Genomic DNA, 15,513 nt, shown 5'->3' with positions numbered 1-15,513 from the left:
CCGGTGGTGTGACTTTGAAGACCCACTCCCTCTTACGGGAACTACGTTGTGGATCAGACCTAGAAGGGCTGTGAGAAAAGAAAGCAGAAAGAGAGAAGACAGGAATCAGCTGGTGCCCTAATACCCTACTCTTTCCCCCCCTTGAACAGGCAGGAAGGTATAAAGCTACAAACATACCTGTTACAAGAGGGCTGGCCACCAGGAGGCAGTGAGGGATCCATGGTATCAGCGGAGGATACTGCAGGGATAAATAGGAGTCAGCTGCCAGGCAGGGAACCTACCCTCACCCAATAGAGCCAGTGCTTACCTGGAACACCAAACCAAAAGCCCAGGGAAGTTGCCGCAGAGCCCACGATCATTCCCGGGCTTTGTAGGCTCTCTCCAGGATTTAAAGGTGGCGCCGGGTGATGTCACCACCACGTCAGACACAAGATGCTCGCGCGCATACGTGAACCAAGCCTCGGCTACGTTTTGGGTCCGCGCATTCGCAGAGCGCACGCCGATACCCGGAAGAGAGAGAGCGGCAGCTGGAACGCAGTAAGAGCCAGCGCAGGAACACCAGCAGAAGAAAAAAAAACAAGGAAAGCAAGGTACAATACAACATACAAACACTGCTGCCATGCATATGGATAAAATCTTACCACTCCACCTACGATCACCTGGGCTGAGGGAACAGATACACACACCGGACCTTAAAGCAGATAATGGCCGCCTGATAACGATAGGCAAAATGGCTGTGTGCGCTTTGATGATCAGGTTTTAAAATCTTCAACGCTACCCTGCATATCCACTCCATACCCTGCTTAACAGTCAAGGCCTATCGGAGGAACATAACCTGGTGCTTGGTCGATCCTGATCGCAGGGGAGTCATCTTCAGTTAGAGAACCAACAACATGGTCTTACAGAGGAGGACAAAAAAAGGAACATGGATAGCAGCCTAGAGCAAAGATTTATGGGAGAGGTGTCCTATAGGGTAGTTATGGAGGCGGGGCTAACCCACACATTACTGCCATGGAGTCTGTCAGGAAAATATATATATAATTATTGTATCATTTAAAATATGAGACCTTACTTTATCGTTGTGTGCTCATTCATGGCTATATACATTTGCATGTTTGTCTGTATTATAGTTTCATTGTGACTTTTATACTTCAGATTATTAGTTCATACGATATTCCTTACATACGCACAATACTCATCATATTTATATTTAAGTGGATCCCATATTTAAGAATAAGTCTGATTTTTAGGTAGAGAAAAATATTTCTATCATGTGTCTACACGTTTTTTTTTAGAAATGTAAATCAAAATAAATGACTTTCTCTAGACCGGGTACTTAAGGTTGTGTGTGTTTGTGTCTGCCAGTGTGTTCATTTGGGAATATATGTGTGTCTGCCAGTGTGTTAATTTGTGATTGTGTGTGTGTCTCAAAGTGTATTCATTTGGAATTATGTGTGTTTGTGTGTCTGCTAGTGTATTAAATTGGGATTATGTGTCTGTGTTTCTACCAGTGTGTTAATTTGGGATTATGTGTGCAGGGCTGGTGCTACCACTAGGCGAACTAGGCAGCTGCCTAGGGCACACTGCTGCCTAGGGCGTGGCCACAGACACTGGTTTACTAAGAAAAGATGCAAAAATACTCTTGCGCACAGGTGTATTGGCTAAAAGATCCCAAGGGTTCAGGAAGGACTGTGGATTTCGGCCTTGCTGCTCTTAAGGATGGGATTGTCCTAGTGTTAAATGAAAAGAAAGAAAAAGAGCGCACCAGCCTAGTGCATTATCCTTGACAGATTTATTAATTAAAAGCAAGATAAAATCTACTCACAAAGGTCGAAGAAAAAATCGCATTGTATATGGCACGGAGGCAAATAGTCCAGTGGTAGCAGTTTTCCAAGTCCCAGGAAGGAGGCGTACGGACTACTGCTGGCTAATGCGTTTCGAAGGTTACCCTTCTTCATCAGAGCCTTAATAGTGTTGGTCTCCTGCTGGCTTTTATACATGTGTCCATCTAGACAAGACTGGTCGGGTTAGTTCTAAGGCTCCTCCCTTGATTAGTGGGCGGTCCTCTGAGAAGGGTGGGTCTTGGCTTTGTTGTCATTATTAAAGGGCCATAGTATATTTATTTTTAATGTTTATTAAAGAAACTTTTTATGTTTAATATGATTTTAGTTTAATTTATAGTTTTATTTGTAATTTTCTAGTTACTAGTTCTAGCTCTGGTATTTGATTTTAATTTTTAGTTTTTAATTTTTAATTTTTAATTTTAATTTTTACTTTTTAATTTTTACTTTTTAATTTTTAATTTCTAATTTTTGGTTTATGATTCATATTTAGATTTAGATCAGCGGCCATGTATATATATTCAGGAGTGCAAACACCCCACAACAGACAGACTAAAATGGTCATGCCAAATACTTATATGTAGATGAGCCAAGGCATATCAGGGGATATGCTCATCTCCCCTCTCATCAATACATTACATACAACAGAGGACATTGATTAGGGGTCTAGGATCGGAGAAAAAATAGCATACCTTGTGGTGTATATATCTGATGGCAGCTCATTTGCTCGAGTACAGTGTCTCTGTGGGGGCTGTGACTGTATCAGCTTACATTGCTGACAGGTCCTGGCTAGTAACACGTTCCTGTGTCCTGTAGAACCTGGTGGAACGCACGCCGCTCCTTTACTTCCGGGTTGCGGTACACAGGGTGGAAGCGCGGTCGTGACGTCATATCCCGTGCGCCCTTTGGCGCACAAGATTGACTTACTATAGTAAACAATAGCCTCCATTTTGCCGTAGGCATAGATAGAGGCCAAAGTCAGACAAAACCGTCTGAACTACAAGTTAAAAGGAGATAAAGTAATATATGTATATATGTATATAAAACTGCTACCACTGGACTATTTGCCTCCATGCCATATACAATGCGATTTTTTCTTCGACCTTTGTGAGTAGATTTTATCTTGCTTTTAATTAATAAATCTGTCAAGGATAATGCACTAGGCTGGTGCGCTCTTTTTCTTTCATTTCATTTAACACTGGTTTACTAAGAGTTGGGGGGGGGGAAGCACCTCTATGTGCACTGTATAAATCTTTTATTAAAAAAAAATGCCAAATGGCAATTTACAAAACAAGGTAGATAGAGGGGGCGTGTCCGGACGTGCAGCTGGAAAGACGTGCGAGTACTGAGCTCCCTATAACCAACATGAATCTAAGCCCATCCGCCGCCTTTACTCGCCTTTTTAGGGCTATAAACACCACACATCGGGTTGCAAACCCCTTTGGCTCTGATTCCAGGGATTATCTCGGACATTTGCCGGCTAGATCTGCCTCTAAGCCGACAACTGCCTTTACACGGCCGAGGCCCGGCGCCATTTTGAGGCCTACAGCCCGCTCGGGAGTCCCTAAGGCCTGTGCCAGAGATCTGTGGAGGGCATGGACACCCATCAACCACCAAACTACCATCCCACTACCGGACAGCAGGAGGAGCGGACCTCCAGCCCAGAGAGGCCACCTACGGTCGGCTCTGATAATCGGCGGCCTTCCGCCCGGCGGCAGCCTGCGGATTTGATTTTAGCCATCCTCCAAGAATGCAGTGAGAACCGCTCCATGCATCTCCCTCTAAAGCCCAGACCCCCAGAGGTAGGGGTGCATCAAGGCCTCACCTCTGCCCACATCAAAAGATCTCTAGGGTCTAAAACAAAACAGCGGAGATCACTCATCCGCCGGCCACCCCCTTAGGCCTACCTTCCGAGGACGGCGGCCATCTTGCTGCTCCAGAGGCACCCAATCTTTCACCTGCTCCGTTTTATACAGCAAAGCCTGCATCTGAACTTTCTGAACTTTCCCCTATCTATATAACAAAATAGCACAGGTACTGGATACCTGCTAGCCCTGTAATACACTCTTTGCTGCACGGTTCTCACACTTTTATTGGACAGCCTCCCCCACTCATAAACTCATAAACTCATATTTGCACCAGAAATAGTGCTCAGGAGGGAGAGTGGCTTAGCAATGGCCGAGTGAGGACTTGCCTTGGAGGGGCAAGTCCTCACTCGGCCCAAACCGACCACAAAACAACTAAACCCAGCTTTGAGCAAGGCATGAGCATCCCCCGCAGAAACAGGACAAGATCTGCGAACCGGGGACACGGAACACAGAACTCCCAGACTGGGATACGACACTACTTCAGGAACGAACAGCTCCCCTCCCCCGGCGCCGTCGCTACGGCGCCACGAGTCAGCAGCAGGAGGATGGATACAGTCACACTGACAGACTCTACAATGCCCTCCACTCCACACAGTGTTCTTCCAGGGACATCTGCCGTATTTCGTTCTGAACCAGAGGTACCGACACAGAACCGGAGCCATCTAGATGAAGACCTCCGCTCCCTGTTGCAGGCTCTCCCCACACGTGCGGACATTGAGGCCTTGATACTACGAATAGGGGAGGCACACAGCAGAGACCTGACAGAGGTGAGAGCAGATCTACACACACTCACAGATCGTGTGGCCAATGGAGAATCGTCGGTCTCCTCGTTAGAGAATCATGTGCAAGCATTAGAACATGCACAAGAGATACATGCCATGGAATCCCAGGAGATGCAGCTACATCTAGAGGAAATGGAGGATCGCAGTCTCCGTAATAATCTGCGACTGCGGGGAATACCAGAGGCAACAGGCCCAGAAGATCTAGCAGAGACAGTTACAGCTATTTTTCTTAGGCTCCTGGAAACACCTCCGCCCTCTCTAGAAATTGATCGGGTACATCGTACGCTCGGTCCAAAATCAGCGGACCTAGACAGGCCTCGTGACGTACTCTGCCGCCTGCATCGCTACTCGCAAAAGGAAAACATCCTCCGCAAAGCGTGGGAACACGGCGACATTGAATTTGATGGAGTACACATCCAGATCTTACCAGATCTTTCTAGAGCAACTTTGCAGAGGAGAGCCCTGCTGAAACCAGCGCTGGAGATGGCAAGATGACATGGCTGCACCTACAGATGGGGGTACCCCTTAGCAGTGATTTTCCGCAAAGCACAAAACTCCTTCACGCTGAGAACACCAGCAGACCTACCGGCATTCTTCACATTCATGGAGGCGGAACCTGTTCAAGTTCCAAACTGGCTTCAGAAGATTCCAAAGCCAACAGGCCGCTCGGGGCCGAACAGAGGCAGACCATACCAGCCTCCCCGAGATCGGAGACCCAGAGAGGGATCCCGAGCGCCTTCCAACAATAGGTCACGTGAGTCATAAGAACACACTTTAGTCATTTCACCCTCATGTTGCACACAGACTGTTTGTTTATCCCAGTGATAGAGAGATTGCCCCACTGGACTTCCAAGAGACAGGAACCCCACTAATCACCCCCCTGAAACTAGATCTCCTGCGAGAGACGACAACCTGACAGAGTGTGCATGCTGAGCCGTCCTCACCCACCCTCCCCCTCTGATGGACATACATGTTTGTACCTGCAAGTAAGGATTACACACAGCACTCTCCGGACACATAGGGGTATGGAATAGACATTGACTTTGCTTGCTTTATAATCATGCGGACCCACTGAAAAACGTCCTTGGCCTCCTCCTAGAACAAGGATTAAGGGACTTTGGAGACGGACTATCGGCAAGAGGCCAGGGGGGGAATAAAGTATTTGTTGACCCTTCCGAATGTCGAAAGGCCCACCCCGAAACAGGAAGTCGCTCAGGGAAGTACATGAGGGGATGCATACACTTACAAGCGGAGAGACGTTCCCAGCCCACATGGTACCTGATAAGGCGGGACGACCAACTTTTGGTTGCTTAACTATGGACTAGATTCATGAACAGCTAAGTACTACAACAGACTGAATCACAGACTCACAAAGGTAGCCATAATTTTACAACGAACTCCCCGAGTTGATATAGACATCCTAAACAGTATAGAGTACCAAGTATTACACCACATGAAGGAGGGATGTTAGAAGGGGGAGGGGGACTGAGTGTTAGTTCTCCAAGGAGTTAGCATGTCGGGATGTTGTAGACATAGACCAGTAAAGAAGCAGCCCAAAGGTTTGCAGGATTTTGAGAGGGACCATTGAGGGGTGACAGCTAGTTCGGGGCAAGTTTAAGAATCTTAAGAATGTTAAGTTAATGAGGTTGTTTATTTGCCTGTGTGTGTTTTATTTTTATTTGAGTTTCTTTTATTTTATGACTGTTATATTGTCATTGTTGAATTCCTGTAATGTTAATACATATAATGGAATGTCTGAGGACAGTGAACTGAATATTAGACCTATTCTTGATCTATGAACATATTTTCCTGATAGTATATGGAACACATTAGTTACTCACATCATAAGCTATAACAGTGGTCGCAAGGGCTGGAGGGGCTGGGGCTCCTCCCACTGGCTCTTGCTGAACATAATCCCACATAGGAATACGCTCATAGAACAGTTGATTTTTTTCAACTGGAGAGCGTTATAGCAAAGTATTGCTAACACTTTAGTGGTATTCTTGCCCAGGGGGTGCCCACTTAGGCCACCGCTCTTGGCAAGAAACTATTTCTTACCCCTAAGGGGCTGTATTACTGTTTCTCTATATCTCTATTTCTTCCCCCCTCATAACTATTTACCTATTCTTACCTTCTTATCTTGACAGCCGTACTCCCCCTTCCCACCCACCCCCCACCCCCCACGACAATGGAGGCACTAAACATCATGACATTAAATACTAAGGGACTAAACATCCCTGAAAAGAGAAGGATGCTATTACATGATATGTGATGCATGAAAGCCGACATAACCCTGCTACAAGAGACGCACTTTCGTGGTGATACCTTTCCTGTACTAAAGAATAGATATTACCCCACAGTGTATCACTCAAGATATTCAGAAACCAAATCTAGAGGGGTCTCAATTTTAATATCAGCTAGAATTCCCTGGTCACTAATTGACATGAAAACAGATCCTCTGGGTCGGTTTTTGTTCCTCAAGGGGTTGATAGGAGACGTGAAGGTAACAATTGCAAACTTATACACACCAAACAGTAACCAAGACACCTTCATCAAAAAACACCTAGAACAACTACAGAAATTTACAGAAGGGAAGCTTATAGTGGGAGGCGACTTTAACATCCCCCTAGACCAAGAAGAGGATACCTCGACAGGAAAGACGTCCATACCTAGAGGCCAGCGAAAAATAATTCAAACAACCCTCCACAACACCCAATTGATTGACGTATGGCGCCTGCTCCACCCAGGCGAGCGTGACTATACATTTTACTCCCGCCCACACCACACCTACTCAAGGATAGATTATTTCCTGATTCCCACAGTCAATTACAAGCAATCAAAGACTCCAGCATAGGCTCTATCACGTGGTCAGACCACGCCCCGGTCATACTCAAGTATGCTTTGACAGACATCCAAAACAGGCAACGGAAGCCATGGAGGCTCAATGAGAGCCTTCTGCAAAACCCAGAGGTGCTGGCAGATGTGACAAAGGAAATAGGTCACTTCTTCCAAACAAATGACACCACAGACAGCGATATGGGTGTGATTTGGGAGACCCACAAGGCGGTAATACGAGGTATACTCATTAAACACGGTTCGAGAATCAAAAGACAGAGAACGGCCCAACTTACCTCACTACTCTCCAAACTGCAACAACTAGAAACTAAACACAAACAAACTCAGACCGGACCATTGGAGAGTGAACTGAACATCACACGCAAACAGATCACAGACCTTCTCCAGGTCAAAGCAAAAGCTGCACTCCAAATTTGCAGCAGAAAGGTCTAGGAATCAGGGAATAAATGTGGCAGATTCTTAGCTCAGACATTGCGGACACAAAGAACGGCTTCATACATACCGCGGATATCAGCATCTGTGGAACAGACTGCCATCCTTCCCCAACAAATTTCCCAAGCGTTTAAAACATACTATGCATCGTTATATAACCTGCCCACACCTTCATACCTTTTGAGCGAATGATGGAATACATAACATCCTCCCTTATGCCGACCTTACCGACTGAAGCACGCGAACAGTTAGAAGAACCCATCACCCTTCTAGAACTACAGACAGCAATAGGCAACACCAATAGGCAATAATCTCAGTAAGGCAGGTAAACTTCACGACTCAACTCTACTAGCCCATATATCTGTTATCCCCAAAGAGGGTAAGGACCCGACTTCAATGTGGGAGCTATCGCCCAATATCTCTCCTCAACACCGATCTAAAAATCTTCACAAAAATATTAGCCACCAGACTACAACAACATCTGACCCAACTGATACACCTGGACCAAGTAGGCTTTGTGCCTACCAGGGAAGCCCGAGACAACACCACTAAGGTTCTAAATCTACTATACTCGGCCAATCTTAGGAAACTTCCAAGTGTCTTCATAGGCACAGACGCAGAAAAAGCGTTTGACCGGGTAAACTGGGATCTTATGCTTGCTACACTGAGACATATAGGTTTGGGAGACAACATGACAAACTGGATCAAAGCAGTGTACTCAAATCCTACTGCGAGGGTCAGAGCCAACGGTGTACTATCGGACTCGTTCCAGATTAGAAACGGGACAAGACAGGGCTGCCCACTTTCACCGTTACTTTTTGCCGTATCCCTAGAACCCTTTTTATGCTATATTAGACTGAATCCAGACATCACCGGCATTGAGGTAGACGGGACCCCACACAAGGTTTCGGCATACGCTGATGATATGATGTTCTCACTCACAAATCCTACCATATCCATACCAAACCTACTACGAGAATTTGCAAAATATGGAGAACTTTCAAACCTAAAAATTAACCTCTCTAAATCGGAAGCAATGAGTGTCGAGATACCCAATACAGGACCAATACAGCACTGAAATATTTAGGCACATTAATCCCACAAAACTTTTTTAAACTATACGAACTTAATTTCCCACCCCTCCTAAAAAAGGTCAAAGCACTACTAAGTCAATGGCACACGGGACTCCACTCGTGGATGGGTCGCGGCAATATCCTAAAAATGACCATACTTCCCAAATTTCTGTATCTCATGCAGGCTCTACCTATCCAGATACCTGCGATTTATTTTAAGCAAGTGCAATCAGTCTTCACAGAATTCATTTGGGCCCAGAAGCAACCTAGACTCGCAAAAAAAATACTTATCCTCCCTAAACCTCACGGAGGTTTGGCATTGCTGGATATCCGCACCTATTACTATGCAATTCATTTGAGTAGATTAGTGGACTGGTGCCGACATCACAAGACTAAACTGTGGACACAACTTGAACAGGCGCAAAGCAAGGTACCCCTAGGTAGAGCCCCATGGTGTTATACCGCATTACCAGCACAGATCAAACGGCATCCTCTGATTGGCACCACTGCCAGAATCAGCGCTTGCCTCCTGTCTCAGGCATTTCTCTCTACCCAAAACTCCCCACTACGCCCTATACTGGGTAACCCTCAATTTGCCCCAGGCCTCAACGACGGGATCTTTCGTGGTTTGGGTGGAGTGGGCCTGTATCAGGTGTCGCATTTCAGCTCCGGAGGAAAATGGAAGTCGATTACGGAGCTCACTGACCCTGCGGGGCCGTTCCGCTTAGACTTCCTGAGATCACACCAACTGAAACACTTTCTCCATACTATGGAACCCCCGCCTGCAAACGACCAACCACTCACGACACTAGAGGAACTCTGTACTGATAATGGAGTACTACCACATACTCTCTCATTGACATACCAACTCCTAATTACACCCCCAGCAGATTCAACCCCCCCGGGACTTCTCAAATGGGAAAGGGAACTGGACCGACAGTTTGACATTTCCACAAGAAACCAAATACTTAGATTCACACATAAATCCTCCATATGCGCAAAAACCCAAGAAACCAACTACAAAATCATATCACGATGGTACAGAACCCCGGTAGTACTACACAAGTTATACCCGACAACATCTGACCAATGTTGGAGATGTCAATCAAATAAGGGAACCCTTCTACACATTTTCTGGACTTGTCCCAAACTAACACATTTCTGGCAAACAATTAGAGAGACGGTCCAAAGATTCACTGAACGTACAATAACAGACGACCCAGCTTTTTTCCTTCTACACGCATCAAATATACCTGAACAAACATACAAAAAATCTGCGATCCGACACTTATTGGATGAAGCTAAAGCCTGCATTCCTCTAAACTGGAAATCCCCACACCCTCCCTCGATTGAACTTTGGTTCACAAGGGTGGAGGAAATCAGAAACTTGGAGGATCTCATCCTCACAGCCCAAAATAGACAGGAGACATTCTCCAAAACATGGCAACTGTGGAACATGTTCTTTTACTCAGCAGAAGGCCAATCACTGAGAGGCATTACTCCCTCACCTCAACCAAATACAACCACAGTCTGACTTAACAAATTGCCCACCTGATATTCGAACACAAACTAGACGGAAACTGGTATCACTCCATACAAGTGGGGACCCTTTACCCCCCTCCCCAACCCCCCCCCCCATTTCACCCCCCTCTCCATCTTATTTCTTCTTTCTCTTCTTCTAACACCTTGATATCCTTTATCTCTTTCAACTTTTCAAAATAACAAAAAGAAGTGGAATTGGTCCCGAGAGACTGCTTGACATCACAATTAGGCCCAGCAGGGCTACAATAACCCTGCCTCCATAAAGTAAGAAACAGTAACCACAAGATTAACTTTGCACAATGATGCTATACGAGTTTCAACAGGAAATAAAGAACTCACCTCCTATACACAACACAACTGCTAAGTTACAATGATCGTATGTTGTCATGTTACAAGATATATACCTGTTGATACATGTTAATTTTTTTTTCTTTTTTGTGTGTAATAATGTTCACTTGTGGTCCATGTGGACCTTTTTCGCTACATAAATAAACAATTAAAAAAAAAAAAACAAGGTAGATAATATCATAGAGAGAGCATGCACTGAGGTGCATTGGGAGACACCCCTTGGACTTTGATGGCAGAGGTAAAGTATAAAGGGTCAAGGTAGATAAAAAAGGCACAAAGGTGCCAACTTTATTAAAGTACAAAATGGTAGAACAAATATATATATCACGAACAAACACAATGGCTTAAAATGTATTGCAATGATACATCAATAAATCAACATAAACAAGAAATTTCTTATATGTGTGTGTATCTGTCATTGCAGCATGCACACATACAATGATATTGCACATGAACAAAAACCATCACAAACACACAAAGAAATCCTTACAAACACATACTGACACTACACACACAGAAACCATGACACCTAAATAATAGAAATTACTTTCTCGAGACAGGGGTACTTTGGAATTTTTTTTAGACCTGCAGGGGTACTTTACCATAAAAGGTTGAGAAACACTGACCTAGAGTACAGCACAGCAAAGTCTAGGGCACACAATTCTGCGTAAGAAGGGTTTAAAAAGATGTTGGATAGACAGGATACTGTTACAAAAAGTTGTTACAAAAGATTACGCCCTTTGAAAACCTGAAGATGGTCATTGGTCTTGGACCCTCGTACGCGGCTAGGCTCCCAAAAATTCTCACATATGTGGTATCCCCATACTCGGGAGAAGTGGCAGAATGTGTTTTGGGGTGTAATTCACAAATACCCATGGCATGTGTGAGAAATATCTCATTAAAGAGACAACTTTGTGTAAACAAAAAAAAATATTGTTTTTTTGTCATTTTCCAAAAACTTGTGGCAAAAAATAAAATCTTCCATGCACTCAACATGCCTTTCAGCAAATACCTTGGGGTGTCTACTTTCCAGAAAGTTGTCATTTGGGGGTTCTTTGTACTACCCTGGCATTTTAGCATCGCAAGAAATGTGATAGGCAGTCAGAAAGTAAAAACTGCATAAATTACAGTATATATACCATATTTTGTAGACGCTATAACTTTAAAGAAAAAAAATTAATATTCACTTATTGGGATTTTTTTTACCAAAGACATGTAGCAGAATATGTTTTGCCTAAATGTATGTGTTTTATAACAGAAAATATTTTTTTTTTTCAAAATTTAAGTCTATTTTGTTTATATCACAAAAAAATAAAAAAACCCAGTGGTGATCAATTACTACCAAAAGAAGGCTCTATTTGTGTGAAACAAATAATACAATTTTCATTTGTGTACAGTGTTGCATGACCAAGTAATTGCCAGTTTATAGTAGAAAAAATGCTCTGATCATGAAGGGGGTAAAACCTTCCGGAGTTCAAGTGGTTAAGTGTCTCTTCTCCTGGGAGAATAAGTTTAGAGTCAAATATGTTTTTATTGTTTTTAACAGAATGAAATGATACAGATATCTTTCAGATGGCCACAACATAGGGTAATACAGTGCAAGTCTCACTTTTCGTTTGTCCTTGAAATCATTTCCAGTGTAGACATTAACATACCTCCGCCTTCTAAGAGCAGATGGTGATGCTCTATGCGAGGAGCAGTGAGGACCAATACTATTGTATAGTACGACATCTGACTGTGACATAAAATAAAAAGAGAATACTGATAGGGGGAGAGAGGGGGGGGGGGAGAGTAATAGAGGGAGGAAAAGGGAGGCAGAGAAAAGACAGGGATTGAGGGGGACCGAGCAGACCTTGACATATCAAGCCTGCATTATGGAATCAAGGTGTATGGCTGGGTTGACCAAGGGGTTTCAATAACGTTTTTAGGGAGTCCGAGGCAGAGTAATCTATCCAAATAAGCCATAGGGTCTTAAATTTGTCGAAAGTGTCATTATCAAGGGCCAGCATCTCTTCCATACGCATGATGTTGTTGACCGCGAAGACCCACAAGGTCAATGGGGGGTTAGTGGTAGTTTTCCATAATAAGGGGATAAGCTGTCTAGCGGCTGACAAGAAGAAGCGCAGTAAGGTGCCTTTCTGGGAGGCTATGGAGCTAGGAAGCATGGACAGTAAAGCTATCTCCGGAGAGTGCGTTTAAGGCCGGTCGTAAAGGTTGCTATATATGGTAAAAACCTGCAACCAGAGGGGCTGAATGGACTGACAGTCCCACCATATATAGAGATAACTTCCATCTACCGAGCCGCATCCCCAGCACGAGGGAGGTACGGACGGGAATATTTTATTTAGAGATTGAGGGTCCCTGTACCATCGAGAGAGAAGTTTAAAGTTTTTCTCTTGTGAGTAACAGGATATTGAAGATTTGTGCGTAAAGTAGTATGACGTTTGCCACTCTACCAAGTGGAGTTCCTTTCCCAGATCCGTGGACCACTTCCTGGTGTAAGAGAGGGGTTGATCGTGTAGCAGTGCGTGTTGCAGTGTGTACATGTTAGAGAGTAAATGTCTGGGTGTTTCTCAGAGAGAACAAAGCTATTCGTATTCCGTGAGGGATCTGTGAGTTTGGGAGGATGAAAAAAGATCAGAACAAAAGGAGGAAATTCGAAGGGCTGTAAACCAGTTGCACTGGGCGTTTGGCACTGCTGGAGCGCCTGAGGTGGGGTCTAGAAATGAGCTCACTATTGGCCATGTGGATCAGGAGTAGGGGCCCATCGAGTTAGAGTCCATGCCTTGAGGCAGTGCAGGATGGTCAAACAAAGATGTGAGGGGCGAGGGATCCGAGGACAATAGCGAGAGCATTGCTTTTTTGTACCATAGGTGTAGGGCAGCGATTGTCAACGGGGAGGTGGCGGAAAGTAAATGTAGATGTTGCCCGTAGCCCCATAGTAGGGCCCGGAGGTCCAGGGTGGACAAGTCTTGTTCTACCATGGTGGATGCTTTGGGGAAGGGGCGAGGAAACCATTCTAAGACCCTAGATAGTAGAGCCGCCCTGTGGTATAACTCAAAGTCAGGGAGGCCTACCCCACCCTGGGCTTTGGGTTACGTGAGCAGAGTATGACGGATGCGAGACATGCCTTGGTGCCAAATGAAACGTATGGACATTGATCGCAAGGTAGTAAAGAAACGTTTAGAGACAGAGATAGGCACGGTTTGAAACAAGTAAAGTAGTTTGGGGAGGGTGTCCATTTTCAATGTATTAATGCGACCAAACCAGGGTAATATGGTGGTGTTCCAGGCGTCTAGTTCCTTCCGAAGCCGGTTCAGTAAAGGGAGGTAGTTGAGAGCATAAAGCTCCAATAAGTTGGAGGGGATTGTTATCCCCAAATAAGAGATGCTCCTGGCCGTCCTCCAGGCCGTCATCATTGGAAGGGGAAGTTAGCCTGTACTCTGGTAAGAGTCGTGTGCGGTAGGGATATATTAATGGCCTCAGTTTTAGACATATTTAACTTCAAGTTGCTAAGTCCCCATAACCTGCGGAATTCCTGCATGAGAGAAGGGAGGGATGTGTGCAGTTGTTGGACGTAGACCAGGAGGTCATCTGCGTAAAGTGAGAGTTTATGGTCGGAAGAGGGAGTCTGGATCCCTACTATAGATGTGTTATATCTGATGGCCTGGGCTAAGTGTTCTATTACAAAGACAAAAAGCAGAGGTGATAAGGGGCAGCCCTGTCGAGTGCCTTTGGAGATCTGAAAGGGTGCAGAGGAAGAGTCGTTTATCAGGACAGATGCTGAGGGGCGGGATTATAGTGCCATAACCTTGGATACAAAGGCGGGACCAAGGCCTATTTGTTTCAGGGAGAGGCGTAAAAATTGCCAATCTCGGCATCAAATGACAGTAGGCATGCCTTTAGGTTGTGGCGTTGGATGTAGGATATTAGATGGATGGTTTTGGTGGTATTGTCCCTGGCTTTGCGACCAGGGACAAATCCCACCTGGTCCCACCTGGCCCTTATGAACAATTGAGGGTAATGGGGGGGAAAGACGGTTTGCCAAGACCTTTGCGTAGAGTTTAACGTTGAGGTTGAGGAACAATATCGGTTGATAGCTACTGCACTGAGAGGGATCTTTGCCAGGCATGGGTATGACCGATATGTTAGCGGACAGGAGGTTACTGGAGGGTAGGCGGGTATCATCTATAGAATTAAACGCTGTGGATATTAACGGCGTGAGGGACTGGGCAAATGACTTATAGAACCTGGGGGAAAACCCGTCAGGACCCTGCATTTACCGACTTTCAAACCTTTAATAGCAGTGAGGAATTCTGCTACCGTTAGGGGGTTATCCATGTCAGTTGCCTGCTCGGTAGCTATCTGTGGCAGGGCCGTTTCTGCGATGTAAACTTTCCTTTTGGAGAGGTGTAGGTTTCCCGCATGGATTGGTGTGGTTAGTGGAGGCAGGTTGTACAGGTTAGTGTAATAACGTTGGAAGGCGTCTGAAATACCGCTTGTGTTGCTGATTTTTTGGTGATCTGCAGTGCAGAAGTGTTGGATGGGTCGACGTGGGGGGCAAGTGTGAAGAACCCTTGCTAGGTGTTGTCCGAATTTGTTGGCCAGCGTGTAGTGCCGGTTACGTCCCCGATCTCTAGCTATGAGGGAGTTGGCGTCTAAAGAGTGGAGCAGTTCTCTGCGCAAGTTAGAGAGGTCAACATATGTCGCTGGGTCTGAGTCATGTTTATGTGCTTGTTCAAGTGTATTTATATTGGACAATAGTCGGGTG

Source organism: Aquarana catesbeiana, linkage group LG01 (genome assembly GCF_042186555.1).
Source record: "Aquarana catesbeiana isolate 2022-GZ linkage group LG01, ASM4218655v1, whole genome shotgun sequence".
NCBI lineage: Eukaryota > Metazoa > Chordata > Amphibia > Anura > Ranidae > Aquarana > Aquarana catesbeiana.
Note: the sequence above shows the minus strand (reverse complement) of the source record.